Raw genomic sequence first — 13,722 nt, 5'->3', positions numbered from 1 at the left:
CCATGTCTCCGCAATATCCTTTCTTTCCGGAGTGCTAGTTCTGCAAGGTTCACAGGAGAGCTTCTGTAAAGTTTGGAATGTAGGAGACGAGGTACTGGCAGAAGTAAAGCTGTGAGTACCGGGCGTGAGTCGTGCTTCGGTAGCTCAGTTGGTAGAGCACTTGCCCGCAAAAGGCAAAGGTCCCGAGTTCGAGTCTCGGTTGGGCACACAGTTTTAACCTGCCAGGAAGTTTCATATCAGCGCACACTCCGCTGCAGAGTGAAAATCTCATTCTGGAAACATCCCCCAGGCTGTGGCTAAGCCATGTCTCCGCAATATCCTTTCTTTCAGGAATGCTAGTTCTGCAAGGTTCGCAGGAGAGCTTCTGTAAAGTTTGGAATGTAGGAGACGAGGTACTGGCAGAAGTAAAGCTGTGAGTACCGGGCGTGAGTCGTGCTTCGGTAGCTCAGTTGGTAGAGCACTTGCCCGTGAAAGGCAAAGGTCCCGAGTTCGAGTCTCGGTCGGGCACACAGTTTTAATCTGCCAGGAAGTTTCATATCAGCGCACACTCCGCTGCAGAGTGAAAATCTCACTCTGGATTTATGACAGTAGTTTGCGGTACAGTGACAGTCTTCATATAAAAGTTTCACAGGTCGAGAATTTGCGTTACAAATGTGTAGAAACAAAATCCTATAAATATAACAGCGTCCAAAAAATTTTCGCCGGCATTGTGATACATTCACACATGTACATACATTTCATAACTCTTAAAGAACGATTCTTGGTTTCCAACAACCTTTTTCACAAACGAGAGTCCATAACCACTACTCATTATTCCTTACCTTATTACACATATACATATTCGTCGACACTTCTTCAATATTTCATCATAACAGATACGTAGCATAATCAAATTCCTCATATAGCATCAGCTTATTGATCATAAACATACCTCAGCAGCATAATACACATCGTGATCGTAATAATAACATCATAACACCTCAGTCAAATCTCAAAATCGTTGTAGCTTCCTCCAATAATTTCAAAACTTAAAAAAAAAAATCTCTGCCACTTCAATAGTGTCATCTACCTCAAACGTACTTTAAAAATCATGACCCCATACCAAATACATCATTCAAAGCTCTCATAGTATCACAATGGTTCCAAAAAAATATGAACAGTTCACAAAGTACACACAAAATACAATTTCGTAAGTATGAAGTTATCCAACGGTGTAATTACGTAAACATGTGTCACTGACGTAGTAAAAAAAAAAAATTGTTTCTCTGTTAAATAATCAGATAGCTGTGTAATTCTTTGTTAGAGAAATATGGTATAGCACTCCGTCTTCAGGCCACAAGTGGCCCACCGGGACCATCCGACCACCGTATCATCCTCAGATGAGGATGCGGATAGGAGGGGCGTGTGGTCAGCACACCGCTCTCCCGGTCGTTGTGATGGTTTTATTTGACCGGAGCCGCTACTATTCGGTCGAGTAGCTTCTCAATTGGCATCACGAGGCTGAGTGCACCCCGAAAAATGGCAACAGCGCATGGCGGCTGGATGGTCACCCATCTTAACTTAGGTGATCTCACGGCAACCGGTGTATCCACTGCGGCACGGTCGTTGCCAGAGAAATATGGTACCGATGTGTAAAGTTGTATAAGCAAATACCATATTAGCTAAGGCTCCTTGTGCTTGCCAAACACATGATACACAAAGTAAGCGTGTACCCCCCTGAGGATTAATGTAATTATACCCTCAGGTGTTACAGATTACAGCAATGCAATGAAATGTATCACGGAAAACCTTTGTATCATTTTAATTCAAAAATCTTTTAACATAAATGTTTTAAGTACAAAATCAATCACTCAAATACGTGTACTGTAGCGCTAAGCTGTGCGTCTTGTTTTAAGACAATCTCTGTCATTACTTAAGGGTAAAAAAATGTGCCAAATGTCGTAATTATCGTCGGCCGTAAGCAAAGTTCTGCAGAAGTTAATGTACTTACCTCGTAATAAACAAAGTGAATAGCTATGCGTATAGATATCGTAGTTGTTACGTTTATTGCCGTGATTAAGTAAGTTCTGTGCTGTAACGTATTGTTGTGCTACGGAAAAGGCTGTCTCATTGTAGCTATACCACAAAAGTTTCTACTAAAACATGTTTTACTTTCCAGAAGAATTCAGAAAAACTGTGCAGATATAAAACAGATACAACACAAAAGCAACAATGTAAATTGTGTCACATGTTAGTAGCGTCGTGATACAATCGAGTAGCTGTCAAAGAAACCAAATGCTAAGTCATCTTTAATCTCACAGAAAGTACTTTAAATCCAGAATGTATTCTCAAGTAAACCAAAATGTTGCATTAAAATCTCATTAGCAGTACCTGTATATGTTCTAAGTATATGAGCCATATAGACGTTACGTAATCATGCAACTAACAAGCAAAAATGTACACACACAATAACAGTGTGTCGTCTGTTCACTATAACAATGCATTCCTAATTACTGTCTAAATATGTTCCCTAGGTTCTAGACTGGATAGTTTATTTTAAAACATAGTTGCATGTTAACAGTTTCTAAGTGTGACAAAGAGTACTAGTAATGTGAAATGAAAAATTTTATAGCAAAGACTAAGTTAAAAAAAAAAAACAGATTATCTCTCAATAAACGGTTTTACATGTGAAATGTGGTGCAATCCTTTAGTCTTCCTAGTACGCAGAGTTCTAACTTCAACGCAATTATCAAGTGGTATACGTTGGTAAAGAATACTGGAATTTTTCTCAAGGTTAGCTTATGTTATTTTTCTCAAGCCCAGCCAGCACACGTGGCTACCTGCAGTGCGAGTCATTGTCTATGTCTTTGTTTTCGCGCGTGGTTACTGGGATTAGGAGACCTAACTTCTACAAATTCACCTTGCCGAGAGGGCCCAGCCCTGTTTGAAACCCGCCAGTTCTGATGAAATTCAGGTCTGTCGTTATGATTATATCTTCTGTCGTCATATCGGTAGTTCCTGTAGTTTCTTTCTTGTCGGTTAAGTGGTGGAGAATTTCTCCCTGAATTATCACTGCACAGTGGACCGTTGCGTCTGAAGTTATTCTGTCTCCCGTGATAATAATAGTTCTGGTTGCCATATTGTCTGTTTCTATAATTGTTTCTGTCATATTCATTACTACAGAAATGCGATCTTTCTCTGTAACTATTATTCTGCCAACGGTTGTCATACGGGTGGTGTTTGTTTTGGTCAAGATTTGCGTTGCAAGAATAGCCTTGTCGTGTCCAGTTATTATTTATTTCATCGCGGAATTGTGTCGGATGTGACCTGCAATTGTTGTGCTCCTGTTTTCGCGTTCCGCGATTGTCAGTGTCAATTTCCTATTCTTGTAAGAGTCCCTGAAAAGCTTCAGTGTCGTCTTTGCAACTTCCTGGCAAAATAATATGTCGTAAATGTTCAGGCAATTTGATTAAGCAAATGCGGATGAGTTCTAAGGGGCTGTATGGGTTTGAAAGATACTGATTCTTATATAACATGTCTTCGAAATACTTGACAAGACTAGAAAATTCCGATTGTTCGAAATGTTTCATCATTATGACGCTATGTTTTACTCGGTCTTGTGTAGCTTGAGACCAATATGCTGAGAGGAAGGCATGACAAAATTCTCCTTCACTGTGACAATCATGAATGACCGATCGCATTCTTACAGCTGGTTCATTCTCTAAGTAGCCACACCTGTGCTCCAATGACCAGTTGGGAGGAAAACAATGAGAGAATTGATGAAGCCATGCTTGTGGATGAATGTCGTTGCCAGAATTCTTAAATGTTTTACGTGTAGTAATGAACAGCATATAGTGAAAATCATCGTGTCGGCGAGTCGCATATCGGTCATTGTTACGTCGTGTCGGCGGTTCCATCTCAAAATTCGGTGCACCTTGCCAATTCCTTTCATAATTTCCGAAATGCCCTGTGTTATTATTTTGTGGCTTTTCCGTATTTATAAGTCCCTCTTCCCGTGTTGGAGCGCGAGTGTCCTCTGAAATATGTAATTCTTGCATTACTTGTGCCAACTGATCTTGTGCTTCCCGGATTTCTCTTTTGTGTTGCATATTAATTTGATTCCGATTTTGTTTGAATTTCTTAATTTGTTCATACTCTTCTGTGACAGTGAAGGCTACGGGTCTTGTGTCATTCAGATCATCATCTACCTTTGTAGATAAGTTAGTGAGCTGATCCGAAAGTTCGGCTACTTTCTCCGTTAGTGAACCTCTTTCCTCAGTGTGTTTTTCTGAACCAAGTTTCAGAGCGTCCATTTGTGTTGAAATCGTATCTACTGTGTCCTTTGGCCGGCCACGGTGGTCTAGCGGTTCTGGCGCTGCAGTCCGGAAACGCGGGACTGCTACGGTCGCAGGTTCGAATCCTGCCTCGGGCATGGGTGTGTGTGATGTCTTTAGGTTAGTTAGGTTTAAGTAGTTCTAAGTTCTAGGGGACTTATGACCTAAGATGTTGAGTCCCATAGTGCTCAGAGCCATTTGAACCATTTTTACTGTGTCCTTTAAGTTTTCCTGAGTTTTTGCAAGTTGCGTAACCGAATGGGTAGATGCAACTGAGTCAATTTCAACTTGCAAGGTGTCGTGATTTTCATGAACAATAGTTTGCAGTTCTTTTATGGCTGCTTCGTGATTCTGTAATGTATTTTCATGCCGCGAAAAAATAGGTTGGAAATGGTCACAAATTTGTGTTTTTACGTCATTACAGATTTTTTGGCATTTCGATTCGATGTTATGTAACTCAGCAGTTAAACCTTCACGTGTTTGTTCAAGCTTGGTGTCTAACTTTTGAAGCTGTTGCTGTGTTTGTCTCTGATTTTGTTTCATTTGTTGCATTAATTGCAATAATAATGTATTAGTGTCTGGTATCTGTTCCTCTATGCTTTCCGGCAGTGCATTTGCACCAGCAACATTCACATTCTCACGAGCAGTAAATGTGTCTTGACTTATTTGAGAAAACGGTGAGGGCGCAAAACCTGAATCTACAGTATTTGCAAGATTGTGTCCTGTCATTTCTGATTCCTGAGCATTATCGATCGATAATGCTTCCCTCTTCACTAATTGTTTCACTGTCTTGTCTACACCATTATTTGACGCCCGCTCCATTTCCCTATGCACAATCACCAAATTACTACTTTGAACATTAGTTAATTCATTACTCGGTGGCGCTAACACACTTCTTTCTTCTTCACTGTCATTTCTCAGTTTACTTTGGAGCCTAGTATTTCGTTTTTCACACGCCATTATTGTCACAATATTTCACACGATAACACAGAAAAGCACAATTTGATGAGCAAAATAAGAAAACACATTAACATAGCACTGAAAATAATATCTCGTTAATTGCAAGCGCAGCTGCGAAATACTTGGTGCAAATCTACATGCATGCCACAACTGTTTTACTGTACAACAATAAAAAACTACAATTACAAAGGAAATTCTTTCTATAATTACGCGCTAAACAATAGCTACACTAATTACACAAACTACAAGAAAAAATCATAAGATTCCAGTGAGGTATCCTCGGCTAAGGGTTGACATATGTAACGTCCCCTTAGAAAAATTAATGAATTACTGTGCTCAGACATTTCACATTTCGCTCTTTACCTATTCTGATCAACGCTAAACTGACACACGATATTTTTAGCGCAACGCAATCTGACTTTTAATAATCCCTACAAAAGAATGGCCCTGACTAACAATAACCTATCTATACCTTTCATGAATCACTTACCTCACAAAAATCTTCGTTACTCAAACTACTGCAATACAACGAGCGCCAATACTGCCAGCTAAATAAAAGATTCCAACCACTGAAGGCACTAACTACTGATAGGCATAGTTAGCAAATGAGAGATTTTGATAAAGAACAAACAATGTACACTCCTGGAAATTGAAATAAGAACACCGTGAATTCATTGTCCTAGGAAGGGGAAACTTTATTGACACATTCCTGGGGTCAGATACATCACATGATCACACTGACAGAACCACAGGCACATAGACACAGGCAACAGAGCATGCACAATGTCGGCACTAGTACAGTGTATATCCACCTTTCGCAGCAATGCAGGCTGCTTTTCTCCCATGGAGACGATCGTAGAGATGCTGGATGTAGTCCTGTGGAACGGCTTGCCATGCCATTTCCACCTGGCGCCTCAGTTGGACCAGCGTTCGTGCTGGACGTGCAGACCGCGTGAGACGACGCTTCATCCAGTCCCAAACATGCTCAATGGGGGACAGATCCGGAGATCTTGCTGGCCAGGGTAGTTGACTTACACCTTCTAGAGCACGTTGGGTGGCACGGGATACATGCGGACGTGCATTGTCCTGTTGGAACAGCAAGTTCCCTTGCCGGTCTAGGAATGGTAGAACGATGGGTTCGATGACGGTTTGGATGTACCGTGCACTATTCAGTGTCCCCTCGACGATCACCAGTGGTGTACCGCCAGTGTAGGAGATCGCTCCCCACACCATGATGCCGGGTGTTGGCCCTGTGTGCCTCGGTCGTATGCAGTCCTGATTGTGGCGCTCACCTGCACGGCGCCAAACACGCATACGACCATCATTGGCACCAAGGCAGAAGCGACTCTCATCGCTGAAGACGACACGTCTCCATTCGTCCCTCCATTCACGCCTGTCGCGACACCACTGGAGGCGGGCTGCACGATGTTGGGGCGTGAGCGGAAGACGGCCTAACGGTGTGCGGGACCGTAGCCCAGCTTCATGGAGACGGTTGCGAATGGTCCTCGCCGATACCCCAGGAGCAACAGTGTCCCTAATTTGCTGGGAAGTGGCGGTGCGGTCCCCTACGGCACTGCGTAGGATCCTACGGTCTTGGCGTGCATCCGTGCGTCGCTGCGGTCCGGTCCCAGGTCGACGGGCACGTGCACTTTCCGCCAACCTCTGGCGACAACATCGATGTACTGTGGAGACCTCACGCCCCACGTGTTGAGCAATTCGGCGGTACGTCCACCCGGCCTCCCGCATGCCCACTATACGCCCTCGCTCAAAGTCCGTCAACTGCACATACGGTTCACGTCCACGCTGTCGCGGCATGCTACCAGTGCTAAAGACTGCGATGGAGCTCCGTATGCCACGCAAACTGGCTGACACTGACGGCGGCGGTGCACAAATGCTGCGCAGCTAGCGCCATTCGACGGCCAACACCGCGGTTCCTGGTGTGTCCGCTGTGCCGTGCGTGTGATCATTGCTTGTACAGCCCTCTCGCAGTGTCCGGAGCAAGTATGGTGGGTCTGACACACCGGTGTCAATGTGTTCTTTTTTCCATTTCCAGGAGTGTATTTACCTTAACAGTGTTCAAAAGTCATAATATATATCAGTTCATGACATCCAGTCTTACAAATTTACTGTCTCTGATGGACACACGTCCAGATCATCCGCTCTCAAAATTCCGCCATCTCTCTCTCCCCGCATCCACCACTGCTGGCGGCTCACCTCCAACTACGCAACGCTACGCGCTGTTAACAGCTAGCTGCGCAACACTACAATAGCAAACAACAATGCAAACTAGCCACAGACTGCACATAGCACAGTCAGTGATTTTCATACAGAGCGCTACGTGGCGTTACCAACATAAAAACCTAAACAGCCTACTTACACCATGAGTTGTGATGGAGTTAAAGTTTGATGCGTAGAATCGCTGCATAAGAGAAAGATAAGAAATGAGTGGACGAATAATTTGTAATGGAAGACCCAAAATGTTATTTTAATTGTCACAGAATGTCACCAGAACTGTTGATGTTTCTTCTAAATAGATTTAATTATGCAATAAGGAATAAAGTTATTGTAATGCATGAAGCACTGTCGCCAGAACTGAAATTACATATCACATTGGATGCATTACAATCGAGAACAAAATGGTTCAAATGGCTCTGACCATTATGGGACTTAACTTCTGAGGTCATCAGTCCCCTAGAACTTAGAGCTACTTAAACCTAACTAACCTAAGGACATCACACACATCCATGCCCAAGGCAGGATTCGAACCTGCGACCGTAGCGGTCGCCCGGTTCCAGACTGTAGTGCCTAGAACCGCTTGGCCACTTCGGCCGGCCACAATCGAGAACACTCGGCATGATGTAAGTTGGAACACGCCGAAACTGTTTAGTTTCACCGACGCAAACGCGCGGCGCGCATGTGCAGTGGCCGGTAGCACAGTTGCCTGCAACCTAGTATCGTCGTGTAAACTAGGCTTAACCGAGAGGCTACTGGCTAGGGAACTGACTACTCAACAGTAGAGCTGTAGCAAACCGTATGTAATCGGTACTGAGTGACGAATACTTCGGCTGACCCGAAGTTCGATTTGTTACTCATAAATATATTTCTCTACTTGGATATATCGAAGCCAATACGGAGCATGCGTATCTTGGAATGCGGTACGAGTCGAGCGGATATGAAACTCGATTGAGACTCGATTCGGTATGCGGGACTGTACTCGTTACCGCATTTTGAGTTCGGTTTGGTTCGCTCGGTTCTACTCGTCAGTTTTCGGAAGATTTAAGGATGCGGACACATCGATGCAGTAGTTGCTGTTTAGAGAATATGGTTTGTATTCTTCATGCTTTGATGTTGTGTAAATTTAGTTCCATTTAAAATACTGTTTTCGTAATTTGAATATTCTGTGTTAATATTTGTAGTGAGACGAGTAATTTATATAGACCACCTTGACAAATTCTGCTCCCGTAACTCTATGATTTAGATGGTTATTAATTGTTATAAGATACCCGTACCCAAAGACTGTAAAGTTTCACAGATCACACCAATATTTAAGAGAGGCGGTTGGATCAGTCCACTACATTACAAGACCCTTATCATCAAGGTCGATATGCAGCAGGATTGTGGAACATATATTGTGTTCGAACATTATTAATTACCTCGAACAGAACGGTCTATTGACACATACTCATCACAGATTTAAAAAACATCGTTCTTGTGAAACACAACTAGCTCTTTATGCACACGAAGTGTTGAGTGCTATTAACAAAGGATTTCAAATTGATCCCGTGTTTCTAGATTTCCAGAAGGCTTTTGACAGCGTACCACGCAAACGGCTTGTAATGAAATTGCGTGCTTATGGGATACCGACTCAGTTATTTGTCTCGATTCGTGGTTTCCTGTCAGACAGGCCGCAGTTCGTAATAACTACCGGAAAGTCAGCGAATAAAACGGAAGTTATTTCTGACTCTCTCCAAGGTAGTGTATAGGCCCACTGTTGTTCCTTAACTGTATAAACAATTTAGGGGACAATCTGAGCAGCCGTGTTAGATTGTTTGCAGATGATGCTGTCGTTTATCGTCTAATAATCTCACCAGAAAATGAAAAAAAATTCAAAACGATTTAGACAAGATATCTGTATGGTGCGAAAAGAAAACTGGCAATTGATCCCAAAAATGAAAACTGTGAGGTCATCTACATGAGTACTAAAAGGAGACCGTTAAACTTCGGTAAATCTAAAGGCCGTAAATTTCACTATATACTTAGAAGTTACGGTTACGAACGATTTAAATTGGAAATAACACCTAGAAAATGTTGTGAGGAAGGAGAACCAAAAACAGTGATTTACTGGCAGAACACTTAGAAGATCCAACACATCTGCATACTAAAAAGACTGTCTATACTACCCTTGTCCATCCTCTTTTGGAGTACTGCTGCGCGGTGTGGGATCTTTCGCCTTTTTGCTGACATCGGTGAAATTTAACCCAGCACATTTCGTAGGGAGCATCAGAATGTCATATTTGACTTTGAAAATACGTCCGCGGCTCAAAAAATGCCCTAGTACAGATGCGATGCTTTTAGACACAGTCGCCGGCCGTTGTGGCCGAGCGGTTCTAGGCGCTTCAGTCTGGAACCGTGCGACCATTACGGTCGCAGGTTCGAATACTGCCTCGGGCATGGATGTGTGTGATGTCCTTAGGTTAGTTAGGTTTAAGTAGTTCTAAGTTCTAGGGGACTGATGACCTCAGATGTTAAGTCCCATAGTGCTCAGAGCAATTTGAACCATTTTAGATAAAGTCGCAGGTAGTGGCAGAATTGTGCTACGTAATTAACTTTGGAAGTGATGTATAAATTTGCCACTGTTACTTTCTGAAGTTCATCGAGTTTCCTAATACTATGTGCTTGTACAGAGGCACGTACGCTGTTAAGTAATTTTCGATAATTCGCAGCAATAGTGTGCTTGATATTTCTTTTAAAGTCTATGCCGAGACATTTCATGGTTACAAGCTCACGTAACAGACCCGGCGTTTGCGTCCCAATTCCACGGCCGATGTTGAAAATCCCCGACTTTGTTCTATTAAGTTTTGCACCAGATGTCTGTTCATATTTTGTTATTGTTTGTAGTGCGCTCTCTACTTCAGTGCTATTCACGACTAGGAAACCTACATCATCAGCGTACGCCTTGCACACGGTCTTTTCTCCATGTATTTGTAGTTCTTGTAGATGTTTCGTAAGGGAAGCAAGCAGGGGTTCGGTGTCGATGGCGAAGAGTGCCGTTGACATTGGACATCCTTGCCTAATGGAGCTGGTGACGTCAATCGGTCGGCTAATGTGTCCATTGATGACAAATCTGGCTGAGTTGTTTGTTAATGTATTTATTACTACTGCAATGAATCGAAGCGAGAAGCCCATTGCGCCCATGGTCCGAAGGATAAAATGATGATTAACCCTGTCGAAGTCTTTAGACGTCAGCCGTTGAGCTGAGGTCCCTGTAATCGCAGAGGATCTGGATAATTTTCCTGTCTTTGCCCACACTTGTTTGATAAGGGCCAGTGACGCTGGTCATTGTGGTTTTCAGCCTGCGAGCGAGGATGTCTCCAAAGATTTTGTAATCGCTGTTTAAAAGCGTAATTGGCCTCAGAGCGCATACAGTTTTCGTGTTGGTAGTTTTTGGCACTAACACAACAAGTCCCTCACGAAATTCTTTCGGGATGTCATTTTCAGGGTTTAGCAGTTCGTTGCAATTGAGAGTAAACTTGGGTTTTACGAGGCCACTGAATTTGCGATAAAATTCTGCCTGAATTCCGTCTGCCCCTGGAGCCTTATTTTTCATGCTTCCATATACAGCTTTTTCGACATCTTCTTCAGTCACTTTCGAGATGAGAGTTTGTGCTTCCGCGTGGCATAATTTGCCTTGTAGGTTGATCATTAATTCGTCTTGAAGCTGTTCGTCAACTGGTTGACTAGACATTAAGGATTGAAAATGCTGCACGATTGCCTCTTTAATCTCTCGTTGCTTCGTCAGCTTCCTTCCATCATCAGTTGCTATTTCAGATAATATCTTGCGAGACGCCCTTTTGCTTTCACGAATGACATGATAAATGGAAATGACCTCGTGCTGTGCTATATTCTGGGCACGCGACCTTATTTGGTAGCCTTCCACTTGTTTACGCCGAAGTGTCAACATTTTTGCTTTAATTTTGTTAATTCTATCGTAGTTGTCCACAACTGTTGCGTCGGTCTAGTACAAATCCCTCAGACAATGAAAGTAGAAATCTATAGTTGATTTGTACCAAAAGTTTTTGTCTTTTGAGTAATTTATGAAAAATCTCCGTATTTTAGGTTTGGTATGTTTCAGCCGTTAGTCAATGCCATAGTTGTAAGAGCTAAATTTGCTTTCAAGATCTCTCTATACTTTGTAAAATGCCTCCTGACAAGCATGGTCTTCCATATGTGACACCTTGAGCTTGCATGTGCCTCCACCTCGGTAGGTCCCTTGTTTTATCAGATTTATTGTGCACCGGCCGGTGTGGCTGAGAGGTTCTAGGCGCTTCAGTCTGGAACCACGCTGCTGCTACGGTCGCAGGTTCGAATCCTGCCTCGGGCATGGATGTGTGTGATGTCCTTAGGTTAGTTAGGTTTAAGTAGTTCTAAGTCTAGGGGACTGATGACCTCAGGTGTTAAGTCCCATAGTGCTCAGAGCCATTTGAACCATTGATTGTGCGTATGTACGCAGCATGATCTGAAAAACGGTGGGCCATACTTCGGACTGCAAAATGTGGTGTTTCAAATTGTGGGTTACGGATATCCTGTCTAGAAGGCTCGCCGAGTGACTTGCGGTGTGAGTGAAGCCAGGGGCTACACCGTGCATATGTTCCCATGAATCTATTAGTCTCAAGTCATTAACTATAAGTTCCAGTTCAGTACACTTGTTGAAACTTGGGAGTTTGGTCTTTGGCATGCAAAACACAATTAAAATCTCCTCCCAGGATAATGTGTTCATATAGAGTTCCAAATAGAGGGACAACTTCTTCTTTAAAGAACTCCGCTCTGCGTTGCCTGTTGCTGGATCCTGAAGGAGCATATACGTTAATGAGTCGTATTCTGTTTATTGTGGTCGCTATGCCTTTACTGTTAGGTAGTTCTACCACATCTTGGACTACTATGCCATCCTTTGTGAGCAGAGTTGTGCTCACTTCCGTTCCATGCCCTGGGTTTGTAATGTCGTTGAAGCCAGGTACGTTACCAAGCTCAATGTTTGTCACTTCATGTAAAAGGATAATATCACTGTCAGAAGCATATATAAAATCTTTTAAGTTCTGTAATTTAAAGGAATTATAAATCTTATTAATGTTTACTGTAGCGATCTTGTATGCTAGTATGTCGGACATTGTTCGATCTACTTGATCAGACTTTAAAAAACATTCTTCCGTTTTGTCTCGCAAGCGTCAGCTTTAAAATGTATTTTAATAATATTCACCAGTAGCAAACGTTTCAGTGGTGTGTCGTTGTTCTTTAGAAAGTTCGTTCACGGAGACGTCTTCGTTGAAGAAATCAGCCACCTTTGGGGCTGGCGGACAGTCTGTTTTAGTTTCTGAAACCTCTGTCATTTCTTCATCCGCATTGTTATGGTCGCTTTGATCTGCCCAGCTGGTTGACGTTGTCGTCGTGGGTGGGACGAGTGAATCTTCAGGAGAGTGGCTGGTTTCTTGGGGATGCGTGGATACTTTCTTTGTTAGCTTTCCTTGGACGTCTCGTTTTTCCAGCGCAGAAGGGGAACGCTCCTCAGAAACTGGTGTCGCTTTCGTGTTGCTATAGATCTGTTGGCTTAAGCTACTACCTATTTCCAAAGCTTTTTGTCGCAGTATGGGAGCTGTCTCCTCTGCACCTTTGCGCGCCAGCCTGAGTTTCTTATTTTTCTTTGGAGAATTGCCTCTCGACGGACTTTCTTCAGTATCCAAGTTAGTTTCGCTTTCCTGCAAGGTATGTCGGTCTTCAACTTCCGGCGGATCTGCTTCCTTTACAGTTGCAGGAGCCTGATTCGGTGGAACTTCAACTGTTTTTGTAGATTGGCGGGACTCTTGTAGGTCGTTAGCTATGATGACACTGACGTCCACCGGAATTTCAGTGTCTAGAATACTTGTATTTGCACACGATTCAGGGGCTGAGGAAGCAGTCGGCCGTGCACGTGACACGTCGGCGTAAGTTCCAGGCAGTGTTGTCATCGGCGGTGGCCTGGCGGCCTCGCCGGCCGGAAGCTGTGCCACTCGCCGCTGTATACATTCTGCGCGAAAGTGTCCAGCTTGTTACAGACGCCACAGGTTCGCGGTTGGTCGTCATAAATTACAATCCTTCTATACCGGCAGACGTTGATGTACCACGGGATGTGCTTTTGTAACTCGAAGCTGCCGTACTCCGTTTAGTACTGGAAATTTATGCGCGCTTGACCATTACT

The 13,722-nt window shown here is 43.3% G+C and overlaps 1 non-coding gene across 1 annotated transcript; it reads left to right on the top strand.

The window, feature by feature from the left end:
• The first annotated feature begins 433 nt into the window (after window positions 1-433).
• On the top strand, window positions 434-508 carry Trnas-uga (transfer RNA serine (anticodon UGA)). The gene has a single exon. It is a non-coding gene; the product is annotated as a tRNA-Ser (tRNA).
• The last annotated feature ends 13,214 nt before the right edge of the window (window positions 509-13,722 follow it).

Source organism: Schistocerca cancellata, chromosome 4, assembly GCF_023864275.1.
Source record: "Schistocerca cancellata isolate TAMUIC-IGC-003103 chromosome 4, iqSchCanc2.1, whole genome shotgun sequence".
Taxonomy (NCBI): Eukaryota; Metazoa; Arthropoda; class Insecta; order Orthoptera; family Acrididae; genus Schistocerca; species Schistocerca cancellata.
This window is presented reverse-complemented; position numbering and strand designations above follow the sequence as displayed.